We start from the raw sequence: 18,369 nt of genomic DNA, 5'->3' as shown, positions 1-18,369 counted from the left end.
ATTATGCCTTTCATATCAGTATTAAAAATCAACATATCATCAGCATATAGACACACTAAGATGACATAGTCATCACAAGTCTTAGAGTATAAGCACTTATCCACATCAGTGTGTCTAAACCCATATGAAATTATGGCTTTATCAAATTTCTCATGCCATTTTTCCATTGCTTGCTTTAAACCGTATAAGTCTACACACATTATGTTCATTTCCCATTAGAACAAAACCCTCTGGTTGTTCCATATAAATATCTTCATCGAAATCTCTATTTAGGAATGTCGTTTTGACATCCATTTGATGAACATAAAGGTTATATTTTGATGATAAGGCAGATAGTACTCTTATAGTGGTTGTCCTAGCAAGCAGTGCAAATGTGTCAAAATAATTGACTCCTTCCTTTTGTTTAAACCCTATGGCTACTAGTCTTGCCTTGAAGGTTTGTAATGTGCCATCAATGTGATATTTCCTCTGAACTACCCACTTGCACCCAGTTGGTTTTAAACCTTGTGGAAGGTCTACCAATTCCCATGTATGGTTTGAAATAATTCAATCCATCTCATCATTTATTACCTCATTCCAAAAAGTGGAGTCTCTTGAAGACATTACTTCTTGGAATGTTTTGGGATCATCCTACCCTTGAAGAGCCATAGGAAATTTCCATGTGACTTCTTCAAGGTTTCCCTCTACTAGGTAGAGTGTCTCCACTTGAGAACATGTTTCATTTGATCCTAATTCTGTAAGCCTTTGGCTTCTCTAAGGCAATATCGGTTGTTCATCAACCTTTGGATCTTTCTCTTTAAGAGATTCTCCAACACTTGTGGGTTCTTGAGAATTGCTATCACAATATAACATATTCTCATTAAACTCCACTTCTCTTGATTCAATTATAACATTAGACTCCAAGTCTAATAGCCTATAGGCCTTACTATTTGAGGCATAGCCAACAAATGCACATTTTACGACCCTTGGACCTAACTTGGTCCTTTTAGGCTCTGAGCTCTTGCAATAAGCAAGGCACCCCCACACTTTAAGATAGCCCAAGTTAGGCTTCTTTCCTCTCCATAACTCATATGGAGACAGCTTGTTCTTTTTCATAGGAATTCAATTCAATTTATGACACTCAGCAAGCAAAGCTTCACCCCACAAATTATAACACAATTTAGCATGTAAAAGCATAGAGTTAAACATCTCAAGATAAGTCATATTCTTTCTTTTAGCTATTCCATTTTGGTGTGGAGTGTATGGTGCAGTGCATTCATGTATAATGTCATGTTGTTCACAAAACACATTGAAATCATTTGAAAAGTATTCACCACCTCTATCACTTCTAAGATTCTTTATTTTCCTTTCCAATTAATTTTCTACTACAACTTTATAGATTTTAAATGCATTAAATTCCTCATCCTTACTTTTAAGTAAATACGCATAAGTATATCTAGAGCAATCATCTATAAACATTGTGAAGTATCTATTTCCTCCTCTAGTCGACATGTCATTCAATTCACATAAATCACTATGTATTAAATCTAGCAAGTTTCAACATCTATGAACACTTAGAAAATGTTTCTTTACCAATTTAGATTTAATACATAATTCACATTTATCATGCTCATTCACATCACAATTAATCAATCCACATTTAACAACTCCTTTGATTGTGCTATAACCTATATGAGTAAGTTTATTATGCCACAAAGTAATAGAATTATAATTAATCACATTGCAAGATTTAGATGTCATATCATTATTGTCACTATCAAGAGCACAAAGTTTGATCATTCCATCACATGTATAACCCTTTCCCACAAAAGTGCCCAATTTAGTAAAAGTAAGTTTACTGAATTCAAACTCCATTTTGATACCGAATTTATTCAATAGACTTCCACTCATAATGTTTCTAGTCATATTGGGAACATAGATTACATTAATTAGGGACTTTCTTTCCATTAGTGAAGAACACATCAATACAGCCCCTTCCAAGTACCTTGGATCTCTTTTCATTTCTCATTTGGACTTCAAATCCCACCTTTGCACTTTCAAAGGTTTTGAAAAGAATGTTATCATAGTTTGCATGAATGGTGACACAAGTATCATACCACCATCCTTGCACCTTTCCTTGGGTTGCATTAACTTCACTCAAGATTGCAATGATCTCAACATCAAATTCATTGGTCTTGGTATCTTTACTTAGGTTTGCAATGATCTCAACATCAAATGCATTGACCTTAGTATATTCACTTTCTTTTGCAATAATCTCATCATCAATTGCATTGACATGTTCACCTTCTCTTAAGGTTGCATTAGTCTCATCACTACATGCATGAACCATGTCAATTCTCTTTAGGGTTATCATACATTTCTCATCGAATGCATTAAATTCAATTAAGGTCACAAAGATCTCATCATCAATTGTATTGACCCCAATCTCATTATGGTCAATTTTACAATTACCATATCTCACATGATGATCAATAACTTTACAAACAAAACAATTACAACAATAACCCTTGAATTGTTTATTAACATTCACCATTGTACTCTTAATATAAACAATGATCTCAAACTCACAAAAATATGGCAGCAAACACATTTCATTCAAATTCTTTAAATCTACACATTTAGAAATTAGGAACTTGATGATATCAATCTCCTTAAGCATGTAATCCCATTGAGTTGTCTCATCCTTTGTTGATAAAGACTTTGAATCCATAACCACATTCATGTAGAGCATTTCAAAATAGAACTTTCTTTGATCTTTCATGGTTATGTGTCCAACACAAACCAAATCTTGAAACAAGGATTTGAAGGTTGTAGAAGATGAACCAATTTCCCTCATTGTTGATTATGCAAAACACAAAATAAAAGTAATTGGAATAAAGATTTTGATTATTGGGAATATATGGCTTTAATATTTGCAAATCAACAATGAATAATGATAATAATGCAATATTCCAAACCCTAGATGTTAATCAAGATTCAAAATTAAAGTACGAGTGCAATTCTTGATAATCAAATAAACATGTCAATGATATGAATGTTAATCTAGAATATAAGAAACTAAATGATTAAATGATGATAAGATAAACTTATATACATTTAATCATCTATACCAACAATGAAAAACATAATAGAATGACAAAATACAAGAGTAGGGTTAGAGAGATACAACATTTGTATTGAGCAACTTGAATCTTCAAACTTGGAGAACTTTTAGCGCTTATACACAATATGAATATTGATGCTCAAAATCTCTATTCCAAGCCTTCCCAATTGCTTGAAGCTTCAACTAAGTAGAATGAGATTTGGGATTGAACAAGCCTTGAAACTCATGCAAGTCAAGCAAACTTGATGAGTTTCTTGGAGAAAACTTTGGTCTTAAAAAGCTAGAGAGATAATGAGTTTTAGAGAGAGAGTTGGAAAATATGATCAAGGCTTTTAACCTCTAATAACCCATATATGTAGTGTAGGCATCATCATTAGTCTAACCAATAGGATTAGAACATTTAAAACACATCATTTGGAGAATGTTACGTAAACTATACGACCCTAAAAGACTGCCCAGGCGATGTATTGCCTGCAGGCGAAATGTCGCCTACTAGGGCTTTTGAAGCCCTTCGCATTTAGGCGATGCTACTCCACTTAAGGGGCAATGTACCGACACCCTCTCTGACTTTGGACCACTCCAATGGTCCTAAATAATTTCCAAATGCTACCAAACTTTTTGGAATGTTTGGATACCTCATTGTATCACTTTAGACCCATAAAAGTCACTTTTAGATGTCTTCTACACAATCTCATGTTTTCACTTCTCTTTAAGTGAAAACTGTTAAGTGTTTTGTACCTCAACGTGTAAACATCTTAACCATTATATTTAACAAATATCAACACATACATAGGATACCAAAATAATATAAACAAATGGTTAAAAAGTTATACACAAATCAAAAGTTACAACCAGACGGCCTAAGCGGCAAAATAAGGGATACAACCCTAATCTTACTAACTCCGAATATATTCTCAAATATTTATCCCCATTACTCGATATCTCAGTAATACACTAAATACCCAAAATACCCATTGACTCACCCCGAGTTGGGTATTAGGTCCCACCGTGACTTTCCCGCTAACTTTCTCCCTAGGATCGCCTCGTGCCGAGTAACCCGAATATATCCACATAATAATGTGGTCTCACACATATATCATATATACGCACATCTATTCCAAATATACCCATAACGGGCCAAATTACGAATATTGTCCTTCTAATAAGAAACAGACCCACATGCATATTTAATACTCGAAAACATGCATATCCAGTCATAATATAATATAACTCACGTAATCATATAATGATACGCATATATATCACATAAATACATATTTCGTAATTAAATCACATAACTTGTCATAATTTGTCCTCCTGGCCACCTAATCAAAACCCTAAGCCTTATTAGGTAATTTGAGACTTTACGACTGCCACAACAAACTTCTATTAGTGATAATATTTTAATAATTATCTTTCTACTAGTATATTTACCGTTTCCCATAGAGCACAACAACAATTAATGTATTTTATTTTACTTCACACTATGCATTTCTCATAGTAATATGAAGAAGAAAACTAAATTTATGATGGATTCCTTTATTGACATGTGGTCGTCCCTCTTATGCTTCTTGTTCCTAATCATAAAGTGAAGATTAGGAGGTTGTTCTTATATATGTTTCTTGCTTAGCTATGTGATGTTGCAGAGGTCATTCTCACACTCCTTGCTAAAGTGATGAGATGATGAGGTGAAGATTGTTTCTTATACTTCTCACTCAATCTTATGAAGTAATGATATATGTGAAAGTTACTTGATCTTACATTCTTCCTTTAAGCGTTGAAACATATTTACACGTATCACAAAATTTACAACACAAATAGTCTCATAAACATCGAGTTCATCAAGGATAAACAAAAAAAACAACAAAACTTTGCAACCCAACCAAATAGTAACCTTTAGCATAAACAACTAACTCCTAAAACCCTAGTTCTTTTTAGGGTAAGCTTATACGAGAACACTATTGTATAACATGTTATTAAGCACTTAAAATACAAATTTTAATTAATTATGTGCAAAATAGTCTTTTTTTTATGATATATCTCTTATATATAACAAAATGTGTAGATAACAAAAATTCTTGGTTTTAAAGGATTTTTTTGTTGTTAACTTAACGAAATATTTCAAATATTTAACGGAATATACTTTAAAAACCAATTAAAAATAAATATTTATTAATTATATTAATATAAATTCAAATATTATAAAACATATGTTATGAAAAATCCAACATGCAAGTATACGTATTGTTTTACAAGCAATACTCAGGTAAGTGAGATCATTCCCACGAGGATTGTGGCTAAATACCAATTAATTGAATTCTTATTTCTATTTGGCAATTGAAAATTAATTTTGTAAATGAAAGGATTAAAAGACTAAAATTTAACAATAGAAGCAATAAACAAGATTTAACCAAGGTTTGAATTATAGGGAAATTAATTTCAATTGCATCCACTTCCTATTTCAATAATACAAAACAATTTTTCTTCTACCTAATGTGATAGCGGATTATAAAATAACTTATATTATGATTAAGACATATAGATTCTTGTTGACACGGTTTTTCGCTAACAGTGTATTAAGAAATAATAAGGTAGATTAGTGCTTAATAAACTGTAATGGAAAATAAATGATTTCACTCAAGAACACAGAACTTTTACATGGTTCAGTGGTTAAAATCCACCTAGTCCACGAGTCTATATTATTATTGTTTCTCTCTCTATTTTGGCAGAGTTTCAGTATTACAGAATAATCGTCCCTTTTCCACCAATATTCCCAGTATTTATAAGGGAATTTCATGGACAGGTTTGGGTAGGACAGGTTTGGGTAACCGCGTGAGTCAATCATGCATTTACATAATTATTGCATTTAATACAAATAATTCCCATTTATATTGGGATATCATCTAATCACAAGGTAAATGTATTACTAATATCTGGGATATTAAATATGACAGCTTGGTCATAAATATACGTATAAAGGGATCCCGAATCTCTGGGGATCCGTGGATATGCAATACACTAGAACAACCACGAGTTGGATATCTCCACCAAGCTCGTGCTTCAATGGCCTTCGTGTCTGTAGCTCGAGTTAAACCCAAGATGCCTAACTCCTCGCGTGACCACATGAAACGGGTGCTGTCCACGTGGATAATAAGCAGATATCATTCCCTTAGTTATTTCTCCGTATATTTATTCACCAACTGTACCCGAGCTGAGTGAATGAACTCGGGCCAAAATTAGGGTACAACATTTGCCCCCCAAGCACCTACTTGTGTATAACGTTGTCACTTTCTGACCTACATAGTAGGGGCTTTTACACTTCCGTTACACAAAACCACGCCTGCCCACTACTCAAGTACTGGACACGTGGTGTACCGCGATTGGTGTCTGTTTGGGTTTCGAGGACTACAATAATTGTCTCGTTACTTTTTTTCCATCGTTTGGTTTATTTAACCTTGACCCTTGGATCTTGAACTAACCCAATTGGATGGCCCAGATTAATCTACACAATTTACGTATAAAAAGGATGGCCAGAGTTCAAACTTCACCATCTTTCATTTAAAAAATTTCCTTTTCTACACTTCCAAGACTTTCTTCTTTCCCAAAAATCCCCAAAAACCGTTCATCATACCTAGTCACTCAGAAGCTTTCCAGGAGCTTCATGTCGCCGAGTCTACATCTTACCATCAAAGAACACACTGTAAGTATCTCACTTTTTGGTTTGAAAAGTTTTTTCCTCCTCTTTTTTTTTTCAATGGAATTTCTGTTCTTCACCATGTTCATCCGCAACATTCACTATAGTTACTGTTAGGCTACTTCTAAATGTTCGTAGAGAATAGGTCTTGACTTAGGTTCGACAGGTGAATCCAAAAATGTTTTAGAAAGACATTCATAAAACTGGGAAATTTCTGGGAAAATCTAGGTAATCTTAATGGTGCATTAATTTAAAGAATACCCATTTGGGGATAAAGGAAGTGAAGGGTTTTTAGGTTTAGAACCAGATAGCTTAGAGGTTACATTTCTTGGGTGGTTTTGCACTAAAACGCCTCCCAAGGAAAGTAGTGGTCTGGCATTCTGATACACAGATCCCTAAATATCAGGGGTCTGTTAGGAAACCGAGGCGCGTAGCCTAGAATATCGCGTGGCATCACGTGATGGGGCTGAGGCCAACCTTAGCACGTATAACAAAAGTAAACCATTTCCCACTTCGTACTCTCACGTCACAGTTTTAGATCATCTTAGGTCACCTACTAATTAGGTCATTCTGTTGTTAGGCGATCTGATGGCTCCTCATAAGAAGAACGCCTCAAAGAAGAATGCCTCGAGCTCATCCTCCGAACAGAAGAACAAAGGGAAATAGATCTCCCCAGAATCTCCCATCCCGCACTTTGGTCTGGTGGTGAAGAAGGAGATCGTGGTCGATCCCAACGCATACTTCAAGGCTGAGCGTATCATTTCCAAGATCACGACTCAGGGGAGGATGAACAAAAATATGTTGAGCCACAACATAGAGGTCGGAACCGGAACTCTCTTAGTCCGACCTACGTTCGAAGGGGAGCGAAGCTGCTCCCCTCTCCAAGACGACTTCACAACTTGGAGTGATGAACATCTGAAGGCTAGGGCCTTCCTTCCCCTGGATCAGTACTTCACGGATTTTTTAAATTACGTGAAGCTAGCTCCATTTCAGCTCCCCCCATATTCGAATAGACTTTTGGCAGGGCTGAAATATTTGTTCCTGAAACACGAGTGGGAGGTCCCCACTCCGGCAGACATTCTTTATATCTTCTGCCTCAAGGAAAGCCCCGACCAGAAAGGACGTGGTGAAGGATTCTACTACCTCAAATGATTCCCTAACTTGGCCTCCGTCATTGAGCTTCCCAGTCATCCAAACGACTACAAAGACTTGTTCTTTATGTCGAATGGATTCTGAAACTGTGAACACCGCTACTTCAACCAACCTCGTAAGAATTTTTTCCTTGCAAATTCAGCTCGTGACTTTCTATTCCTCTTAAGATAAATATTTCTTTTAATTGAATTTGTTTCTCGTGCAGCCATATTTGTGAGGACGGGAAAGTCCGTGACCCTCGGGGGTCAATATGAGAAGCTATCTGGGCTCCCCCTCCCCCCCCCCCCCCCCATGAGAAGGACTACCACCAGGTCATGAATGACATCACGATGTTGGCCTGCCAGCTGATTGGCGAAGGCCAAACACTGGCCTTGAGGACCCGGGCTATCCTTCCGAAGATCCCCAAGCTCTCATCCTCTCAAGAGGCCTTGCCAGCCATTAAGGACGAGGAGGGTGAAGAGGACGAGGTGCCTTTAGTGCGAAAAAGGTGGGCTCCCGAGGCTGACTGGGAACCCGATCTCAAAAGAGTTGCGTCAAAGGCAGCAGCCAGCCCCTCTGACCAAGGTAACCCATACCCCTTTAGGGAATTAGATAGGGTTGCTGCCAATTTTAGGTTAGTTCGTTTCAACCCAAACAAACTCGTCCATCGTCATCCCTATAACCCGGATCGAAATATAACCCTGCTGCAGTTCGTAGACCACCTAGTGGTATGCCATGACAGAAGTTATCCTAAGGGAACAGTCGTAGTAGATAACACTTTAAACTTTCGATCCACCATTTTTTAGGAGTGTGGGACTAACCGCAGGACCTGGCCATCTCTACTCCAGGGTGCATTTGCCCCTAGATTTAGACAGTATGTAGAGGAATCCAGCCACGAGGAAGGACATGACCCTAAACCCCTTAGGATCCTAGAAATATTAGTCGTAGAATCCCCCTCTCCTCCATTAGTTCCAAGGCTGGAGGTCATGGTAATAGACTCCTCCCCCAGCCCGGAGGGTAGGATCTTTGTTTATTTTCTTTCTTTATATATATTTCTGACAACTTTATTTGTAAATTAATTCCCTTTTTGTTCTTTTCAGGCAAAGAGATGGAACAACCCGAAGCTCCTGACCTCCAAACTGCTTTCCTTGTTAGGAAGACCGGCTCAGGCCCTATTATGAAAATGCCCAGGATTACAAAGAAGACACCCCCTGCAGCGGGAAACACCTCAAAATCCCCTGCCAAGGGGAAAGACACGAGCACAGCTCAGGAAACAACTTCGGTGACTTCTGTAGCTGCTAGGAGGGTTCCCCCTCCTCCTCCTCCACCTTGATTCATGCCTCCTTAGGCTCAAGTGATACAAGCTGAGCCTCAAGCCCCCACCATCCCAGCTCCCACCGTCCGAATACCAGTAGATCCACAGGATCTGGAGAAAATCTCTGAAGCCTTTCGGGGCATCATTTATGAGACTGCGAGCCATATGGTGGGGCACGCCTACAAGGCCAGCTCGAGGGATTTGAGGACCATCGAGGTGCACAACCCAAAGAATGTCATGGAATCAGCTATGGGGATGAACCTCACTTTAAGTTGTCTTTCCTTGGTGAAAAATTTCTTTCTATTGTGATCAAGGATATTTCTCTGACTTGTTTTGTTATTTTGCAGTCTTTCCTGGCCTAGTATCGCAACATAGCCCGTGCTAGGGCTAGAAACGATGAGCTCTGAGCCAATCTGAATGCTGCCAACACCACCCTAACTGTCGCTCAAGAGGGCGAGCAGACCACCAAAGCTGCCCTAGCGGCTGCTCAGAAGAATGAGCAGGATGCCAAGGCTGCTCTCACCTCGTCCCAAGAAAGCGAGCAAGCTGCAAAGACTGTATTGTTTGCCCTCCAGGCTTAAATTGCACAACTTCAAGGCGAGGTTGATGAAGCCAAAGCAAAACTGCTTGAGGTCGAGGCCATAACAAAAGAAGAAAAGACGGTTTCATCGTTATCCATGGAAGAGATGATGTACCACTGTTGGGCCTTCAACCCGGATGGGAACTTCTCCTTCATGTGAGTCGAGCTGTGGGATCCGTACCTTGCAAGATTCAAGGCTTAGCTGGTGCAAGAACCGTCAGAGACTGGTGAGGCTTCTGAAGCAGCTAATGAGGGGTGGTGAGGAGGTCACCTCGGCAGGGCGAGCTGATGGAGCTCAATGATAGCTCTTTTGTAATTGTTTGTAATTGTTCAACGGTTATTTTTTATTAAACAATCGCCTTTGGGATCAGTTTGAGGTTTTTTCTCCTCGGGATAATTTGCTTGCTTTATTTCAATATACATCTAAATTTTTGATCCATTTATCTTTCATTTACTATCTCTCATGTTTATGAATCCTTAGACTTGTACATTCAAGAGTTTAGGAATTGATTTTTAGACCGGGATAGAATTTATCAAGCTTGGTTATATCCAAGTTTTGTGTGTTGATTTGTATCATACCTGTTAAGAATCAAGCCTTGAACCTGGTTATATCTGGGGTTTTTAATAATTTAAACTTAGTTCGTGTTAGGTTTATTGATAACTCGAGCTTTAACAAGCCCTTGATATTAAACAATTTTCCTAACTTTCCAAGTTTCGAACCTGGTTGTGTCCAGGGTTTTAAATGATTTGAACTTAGTTCGTGCTAGATTTATTGCTTACTCAAACTTTAAAAAGCCATTGAATAATCAATATTTCCAAGCTTCTAAATTTCGGACCTGGTTACGTCCATGATTTTAAATCATTTAAACTTAGTTCACGCTAGGTTTATTGAAAACTCGAGCTCTTAAAAAGCCATTGAATAATCAATTTTTCCAAGCCTCTAAGTTTTGGACTTGGTTGTATCAAGGATTTTAATGATTTAAACTTATCAAGCAAGCTTAATTTTGCCAATCTCGGGTTATATGCCCCCCAAGTAACCAGAATGTAGATACTTTCTTGGTTGCTTTTACAAATACTAGAACACGAACTCATACAATCTTAAAAATTATTTAATAATCCACCTATTATTTAATAAAATGGCTTTTATAAATAAGGCTTACATTGATGGTGGTGCTACTGATAATATTTTTTCAAATGTAGGGCGTTCTGGGTCCGTGGGACTACTTCCCCATTCAGTTGAGCTATCTTGAAAGTTCCTTCACGCAAAACCTCAATAACCTGATATGGTCCCTCCTAATTCGGGCCGAAAATACCATCCTTGGGATCTTTATTTGTTAGAAATACCCTTCGGAGAACCAGGTCGCCCAATCCAAATGTACGCGTCTTAACTTTAGAATTAAAATAGCGAGTGATTTTTTGTTGATAATGGGCGAGCTGTAATTATGACTCTTCTCGTTTTTCTTAAATTAGATCGAGGGATGAGTTAAGTAGTCCCTCATTCTGCTCTTGTTTGAACGTCCTTTGCCTGTGAGTGGCTACCATGGCTTTGACTGGAAGGATGACCTCGCTTCCAAAAGTTAAGGAAAAAGGAGTATGTCCCGTGGAGGTTCTGTGAAAAGTTCAGTAGGCCCAAAGTACTTGCGGGAGCTGCTCTGGCCATAATCCTTTGGCTTCTTCTAACCTCTTCTTCAAGCTCGCGTTTAGGATTTTGTTCACAACCTTGACCTACCCATTGGCCTGAAAATATGCTAGTGAGGAGAAACTCTTAATAATGCGGTATTTTTGACAGAAGTCAGTGAAGAGATCACTGTTGAATTGTGTCCCATTGTCTGACACGATCATTTTAGAAATCCCAAATCGACATATAATACTTTTCACCACAAATTTTAGAACTCTCTTTGAAGTGATGGTTGCCAGAGGTTTGGCTTCTACCCACTTCATGAAATAGTTAATCGCCACAGCCGCGTTACGAACTCCTCCCTTTCCCATTGGTAGGGACCCTATTAGGTTTATCCCCATACTGCGAATGGCCATGGGGATGAAATTATCGCTAGCTCAACTAGAGCATCTCGGGCAACTATGGCGAAACGTTGGCATTTGTCGCACTTCTGAACATACGAGATTGAGTCTTTTGTTAAAGTGGGCCAAAAATAGCCCTGCCTCAGTATTTTCAGTGCTAGGGTTTTCCTCCCAGCATGATCTCCACAAAAACCTTCGTGCACTTCTTGCAAAATGGTTTTAGCTTCCTCGGGCATAACACATCGTAGAAGAGGCAATGGATGACCTCGTCGATACAAGGTCCCCTCCACTATCACATACCACGAAGCTTGATAAAGTATTTTTCTTGCGTCCTTTCTATCATCAGGTAGCCTTCCTGTTGTGAGGCACTCCATTATGGCAGTCTTCCAGATCAGTCTTGTGTCAATCAATTTAACCTCTATTATTTCTTCTGTCACTCTTGGATTTTCCAAGAACTCCACTGGCACTACATTCAATGTCTTAGCTTCTTTGGTGGTGGCAAGCCGTGCCAAAGCATCAGCATTAGAGTTCTGCTCGCGGGGTATCTGTTCAACATTACTGTACTCAAACTTTGACAGTTCCCCCTTCACCTTAGCTAGGTAGGCCGCCATCTTGGTACCACAAGCTTGATATTCCCCCAACACCAGATTAACCACGAGCTGAGATTCACTGTAGCATTGGACGACTTTCTCTTTGAGCTCCCTTGCTACCCTCAACCCAACTAGGAAAGCCTCATATTCGACTTCGTTGTTGGATGCCTCGAATCTAAATCTTAGAGTTGTTTGAAATCGATGCTCTTCTGAGGAGATTAAGATGACCCTAACTCCCGGTCCGTTCTCGTTTGATGATCCATCCACGAAGATTTTCCATAATTCCTGTACCATTCCTTCAAAAGCTCCTCTTAAAATCCGGTGCATTAAGCCATAAAATCAGCAAGGGCCTGACTTTTGATTGAGGTCTGTGGCACACACAATGTCTCAAATTGGCTAAGCTCGATAGCCCATTTCAAAAGACGTCCAGACGTTTCAGGTTTTGCAACACCTGCCTTAAAGGTTGATCGGTCATGACATTGATTGAATGGGGCTGGAAATATGGCCAGAGCTTCCTAGAAACCAATATCAGATAGAATGCTAGCTTCTCTATCAGTGGGTATTGTGACTCAGCTCTGAGAAGTCACTTGCTTATATAATATACGGGTTTTTGAGCACGGTCTTCTTCTCGGACTAACACGGCACTGACTGCATTTTATGTCACGGCCAAATAAAGGAACAGAGGTTCTCCATACATAGGCTTAGATAACACTGGGGGCTTGGCCAGGTGTGTTTTTAGGTCGAGGAATGCCTATTTGCACTCCTCAGTCCATTCAAATTTTTTGTTTCCCTTGAGCAAGTTGTAGAATGGCCGGCACTTGTCAGTAGATTTTGAAATGAAGCGATTCAAGGCTGCCACCTTTCCATTTAGGCTTTGAACTTCTTTACGCGACCTGGGCGAGAAAATTTCTAACAACAATCTAATTTTATTAGGATTTGTCTCTATCCCCCTCGTGTTGACTATGAATCCCAAATTTTTTCCAGATGCCACTCTGAAGGTACACTTCTGAGGATTCAACTTCATATCATACCTCCTCAATATCCCAAAACATTCTTCAAGATTGGACACATGGTTATCGGCAGCCTTTGATTTAACAAGCATATCATCGACATACACTTCCATACTTCTCCCAATATGTAGCTCCGATATTCTTCAGCCCGAAGGGCATGACTTTATAACAATATACATTATTTAGGGTCATGAAGCTGGCATGTTCCTGGTTCACAGGATTCATCGCAATCTAGTTATATCTAGAATACGCATCCATGAAGGACATGAGCTTGTGACCTACCGTGGCATCTTCCAACTGATCAATCCTTGGTAGTGGAAAGAAATCCTTGCGACAAGCTTTGTTCAGGTCGGAGAAGTCGATGTAGGTCCTCCATTTCCCGTTTGGCTTTGGGACCAGCATGGGATTGGCGACCCAGATCGGGTATTTTGCTTCATGAATAAACCCGCACTTTAATAGTCAAGCTACTTCTTCCTCAAGAGCTTCAACTCGAACTATTCTCAAATGTCTTCATTTTTGGGATTTTGCAGGCACGCTCTTGTCCAAATTTAAAGTGTGCATGATTACACTCAGGCTTATTCCCACCATGTCTTCATGTGACCAGGCGAAAACGTCCAGATTATCTTGTAAGAAATTGACCAGCTCCTTCTTCCTTTTATCATTAAGATTCTTCCCAATCTTTACAACTCGTGAAGCTTCATTGGGGTCCATGTTTACCTCCTCGAGCTCCTCTATAGCCTGGAGTTCTAACCTGTCTTCGCCTATCCGTGGGTCAATGTCATCGCATTGGGCGTCGTTACTGTCTTCTTTTTGCTGAGGTTCTTCTGTCCCACAAGTAACTTCTACTTCCCAGGACTTGCTGCCCGGGTTGTGATTTTCCCTTCATAAAAATGCTATAGCATTCTCTGGTAGCAAGTTGATCACATTTGATGGTGCATATTTCCACAGCTAAGGGGAATTTTATTGCTAGGGGGCAGATAAAGGTTATGGCTTCAAATGCCATCAACGCAAGTCGGCCCAAAATCGCATTGTATGCAACCGAACAGTGGATTACCACGAACTCAAGTAGCTTAGAGACAGTTCGTGAACATTCTCCCAATGTTACCACTAATTTGATCATCTCGATGGCTGTTGACTCTTCACCAGAAAACTCGTACAGAGTCATTGAGGTCGCCTTCAATTCTTCTACAAACAACCCCATTTTTTCCAAGGTTGACCTAAAAAGTAGATTCACAGAACTCTCGTTATCTACCAGTGTCCTCCGAACCCTCCGGTTGGCAAGCTAAACGGTTATGACCAAGGGATCGTCATGTGGGAATTGGACGTGGCTAGCATCCTCCTCTGTAAAAGTGATTGGTTGTTTTTCCAATCGTTGTTGTTTTGACAATCGCAATTCCGGAATGAACTCCACTCCATTATGGGATTTCAATTCGTTAATGTACCTCTTATGGTGGCTATATCTCCCCCTATTATCAAAGGAGGATCGTCCTAATTCTCTTGAGCTCCAGTTTGACTTACTGGAGCTTCGGGGATTGACAGAGGGTTTGGCCCAGTTGGCTGATTAGGGACCACCCAATTCGGGCGTACTGGTCCAAAGGTCTCGCTCTAATGAGAGTTTCGATCTCATCCTTCAGCTATCGACAGTCATCGGTGTTATGACCAATATCATTATGGAATTGGCAGAACTTCGAAGGATCTTTCTTCGCCCTCTGGTTCTTCAACTACTCTGGCTTCTTCCATGGAAGGCGAGTAGAATTTGCCAAGAAGAAGCGCTCCCTAGTATCCGTTAGGTCGGTGTAAATGGCATAAACAGGCTTGAATCTCTCCCCCATACTTATTTTTCTTTGTCCCGCTTTAGTCGCCCTCGCCATTTCCCTTCCTCTTGTTATTTCCCCCTTGGTTATTCTGGGTAACGGTTTGAGCCGTAGCTGCAACATCCACTACTGCTCCAACGGGCTAGACGGGGATCTGGCTGGTTCTTGTGACAGAAGTTCACGCCTCCTCTAGGTTAATCCACTCTTGAGCTCGGGCTAAGAATTCGTCCACACTCTTAACTCCTTTCCTTTGAAGTTCTTGCCACAGGTTGCCCCCGATGAGGATTCCTGTCCTCAGTGCCATGAGCTTGGAGCTGTCATCAGCATCCCTAGCTTGTGCAGCAACATTGGCAAATCGACTCAGATATGCCTTCAACGTTTCACCAGGTTATTGCTTTACATTGGCCAATGAATCAGCCTTGACTCGAGCTACTTGTGAAGCTTAGAATACTTTTTTAAACTCGGAGGAAAACTTCTTCAATGAGCTTATGGAATGTCTCTTGTATTGCTTAAACCACTGCCTGGCTGGCCCGACCAAAGTTGCAGCGAATAAAATACACCTTAGATCAAGTCTGAAATTGTGGGCCATCATCATGGTGTTAAACATTCTGAGGTGATCTGACGGATCTCCATCTCCATCAAATTTTTACAAGTGTGGCATTTGGAAGCCTACCGAATATGTTGTCGCCACAATATTTGGAGCGAAAGGCTCGAGCTCATCCTCTAAGTCGCAATCGTCTTTGTCTTTTCCAGATAAAAGTTTCTTCATTTTCTCTTCCATTAGAGCTAGCATCGAGGGTCTGGTCTTTGGTCCCTAGGTTACCTAGGGGTTGTTCAATAGCTCCCATCCTATCGTATCTGTTTGATGGGTTATTGTCCCTCCAAGCTCGAGCTTGGTTTGGAGGGGCATCCCCATTATCGCGTACTATGGACAGACCTCCCCCTTATCGAGTATAACTAACATCTTCATTCCAAGCTAAATTCCTTCTCTGCGAATTCAGGCAATCACGCAAATCAGGTTGCAACTCATACCGAGGGTTTTGCGCTGAACTCAACTGATTTCTTAGGTCACCCTCGGACCTACCACTATGATGACTTTCGGTCCAGTAACTCCCATTTGTGAAGCATACAGCTCGCGGTTGGGGCCGAGGATCTAGATTTTCAACACGTGTCCGTGGGATGTAGGTATTGACAGATGGAGGAGGATTTCTCCTACTGTCTCCATAAGCTGGAATGTCCCGTGCAGAACGAGGTGGCATCAGATGTCTTATAGGTGGCGGGGGATACCTTATTGGCGAGGCAATCCTTGTCCCATCAGGGCGAACTAGATTAGCCCGCCTTTGTTCTGCCCCATTATTTCTAGTTCTCTGCGACTGACGATCCGATCGCAACGTAGGAGGGTTTACTGGAACATTTTTTCTCTGTGAGCTTGTCCCAACCCCTCCCCGTGGATTGCCATGGGAATTCCTAGGTGCTTGTGAAGGAGGCACCGAACTTGGGGTTGCAGGTCTAATCGATCGACTGACATACTGATGACCCCTATGGGGGCCACTCGATTGAGCATTCTGGCAATCTTGCCCTGTAGGCATTGAACTTGGGGTGGCAGTTCTGACTGACCAACTTGGTTTGGATCGGTTATTCCTGAGGGACTTGTGAGACCCACTTTGCCTCCTTCCGATATTAACGTCGGTTGCAAGAGGGGGTAATCGAGCCAAAACCTCCTCAATTTTCCTGTTTGCCTTAGCAAGATGGCTTCTTAACTGCATATTTTCCATCACAACGGCAGTTAATTTGTCTGGGTTTGGATTTGGTGGTAATGACGCTGAACTCCCAGTGTTGTCGTGACCCGCCGGTTGCTTTCCCGAACGTTGCTGGACTTCACGGCCATGCTCGTTCGAAACAGCGGTATGATGGGCCTCCTACCCACCAGGCTGTTCTATCTCATTATCGGGCATTGAGCGGGTGAGCACCATGATGAGATTCGACTGGGATTTCGATAAAGCACTAATTTTTCTCTCAATGAAAGTACCAAACTGTTGACGCAGTTTTTCGTCAGCAGTGTATTAAGAAATAATAAGATAGATTAGTGCTTAATAAACCATAATGAAAAATAAATGATTTCACTCAAGAACACAAAACTTTTATATGATTCAGTGGTTAAAATCCACCTAGTCCACGATTCTATATTATTGTTGTTTCTCTCTCTATTTTGGCAGAGTTTCAGTATTACAGAATAATCGTCTATTTTCCATCCAATATTCCCAGTATTTATAAGGGAATTTCATGGACATGTTTGGGTAATCGCGTGAGTCAATCACGCATTTACATAATTATTGCATTTCATACAAATAATTCCCATTTATATTGGGATATGTTCTGATCACAAGGTAAATGTATTCCTAATATTTGGGATATTAAATATGACAGCTTGGTCATAAATATACGTATAAAGGGATCCTGAATCTCTGGGGATCCGTGGAAATGCATTATACTAGAACTACCACGAGCTGGATATCTCCTCCAAGCTCGTGCTTCAACGGCCTTTGTGTCCGTATCTCGGGTTAAACCCAGGACGCCTAACTCCACGCGCGACCACATGAAATTGGTGTTGTCCACGCGAATAATAAGCAGATATCATTCCCTTGGTTATTTCTCCGTATATTTATTCGCCAGCTGTACTCGAGCTGAGCGAATGAACTTAGGCCAAAATTAGGGTACAACAATTCTAAATTATATGGTAAAATCCTACATTTCTATGGTAAATCACACATACAATCAATATTAAGCAATAATCCTATAGCTACACAAACCACACAAATACTCTCATTTTGTGTCAAAACCTATGTTTATTCAATTATAGCATTTTCAACATTCATTTTTCAGCTTTTGTATTGAAATCATAAATCATGCATAAGATGGCCAATCAAATATATGCAATAATCATAAATATGAATAAATCACACATCAATAGAACAAAAATATAGAAATTGCATTAATCCATAAAAAGCTTGCGTCAATCTCCATTAAAAACCCTAAAATGGAGTTTAGCTCATAATCACAATTAACATATCCATAGTTAAATCTCTAAAACACATATTAAAACTAGGAAAAAA

The sequence above is a fragment of the Humulus lupulus genome, chromosome 2 (genome assembly GCF_963169125.1).
Source record: "Humulus lupulus chromosome 2, drHumLupu1.1, whole genome shotgun sequence".
Taxonomy (NCBI): domain Eukaryota; kingdom Viridiplantae; phylum Streptophyta; class Magnoliopsida; order Rosales; family Cannabaceae; genus Humulus; species Humulus lupulus.
This window is presented reverse-complemented; position numbering follows the sequence as displayed.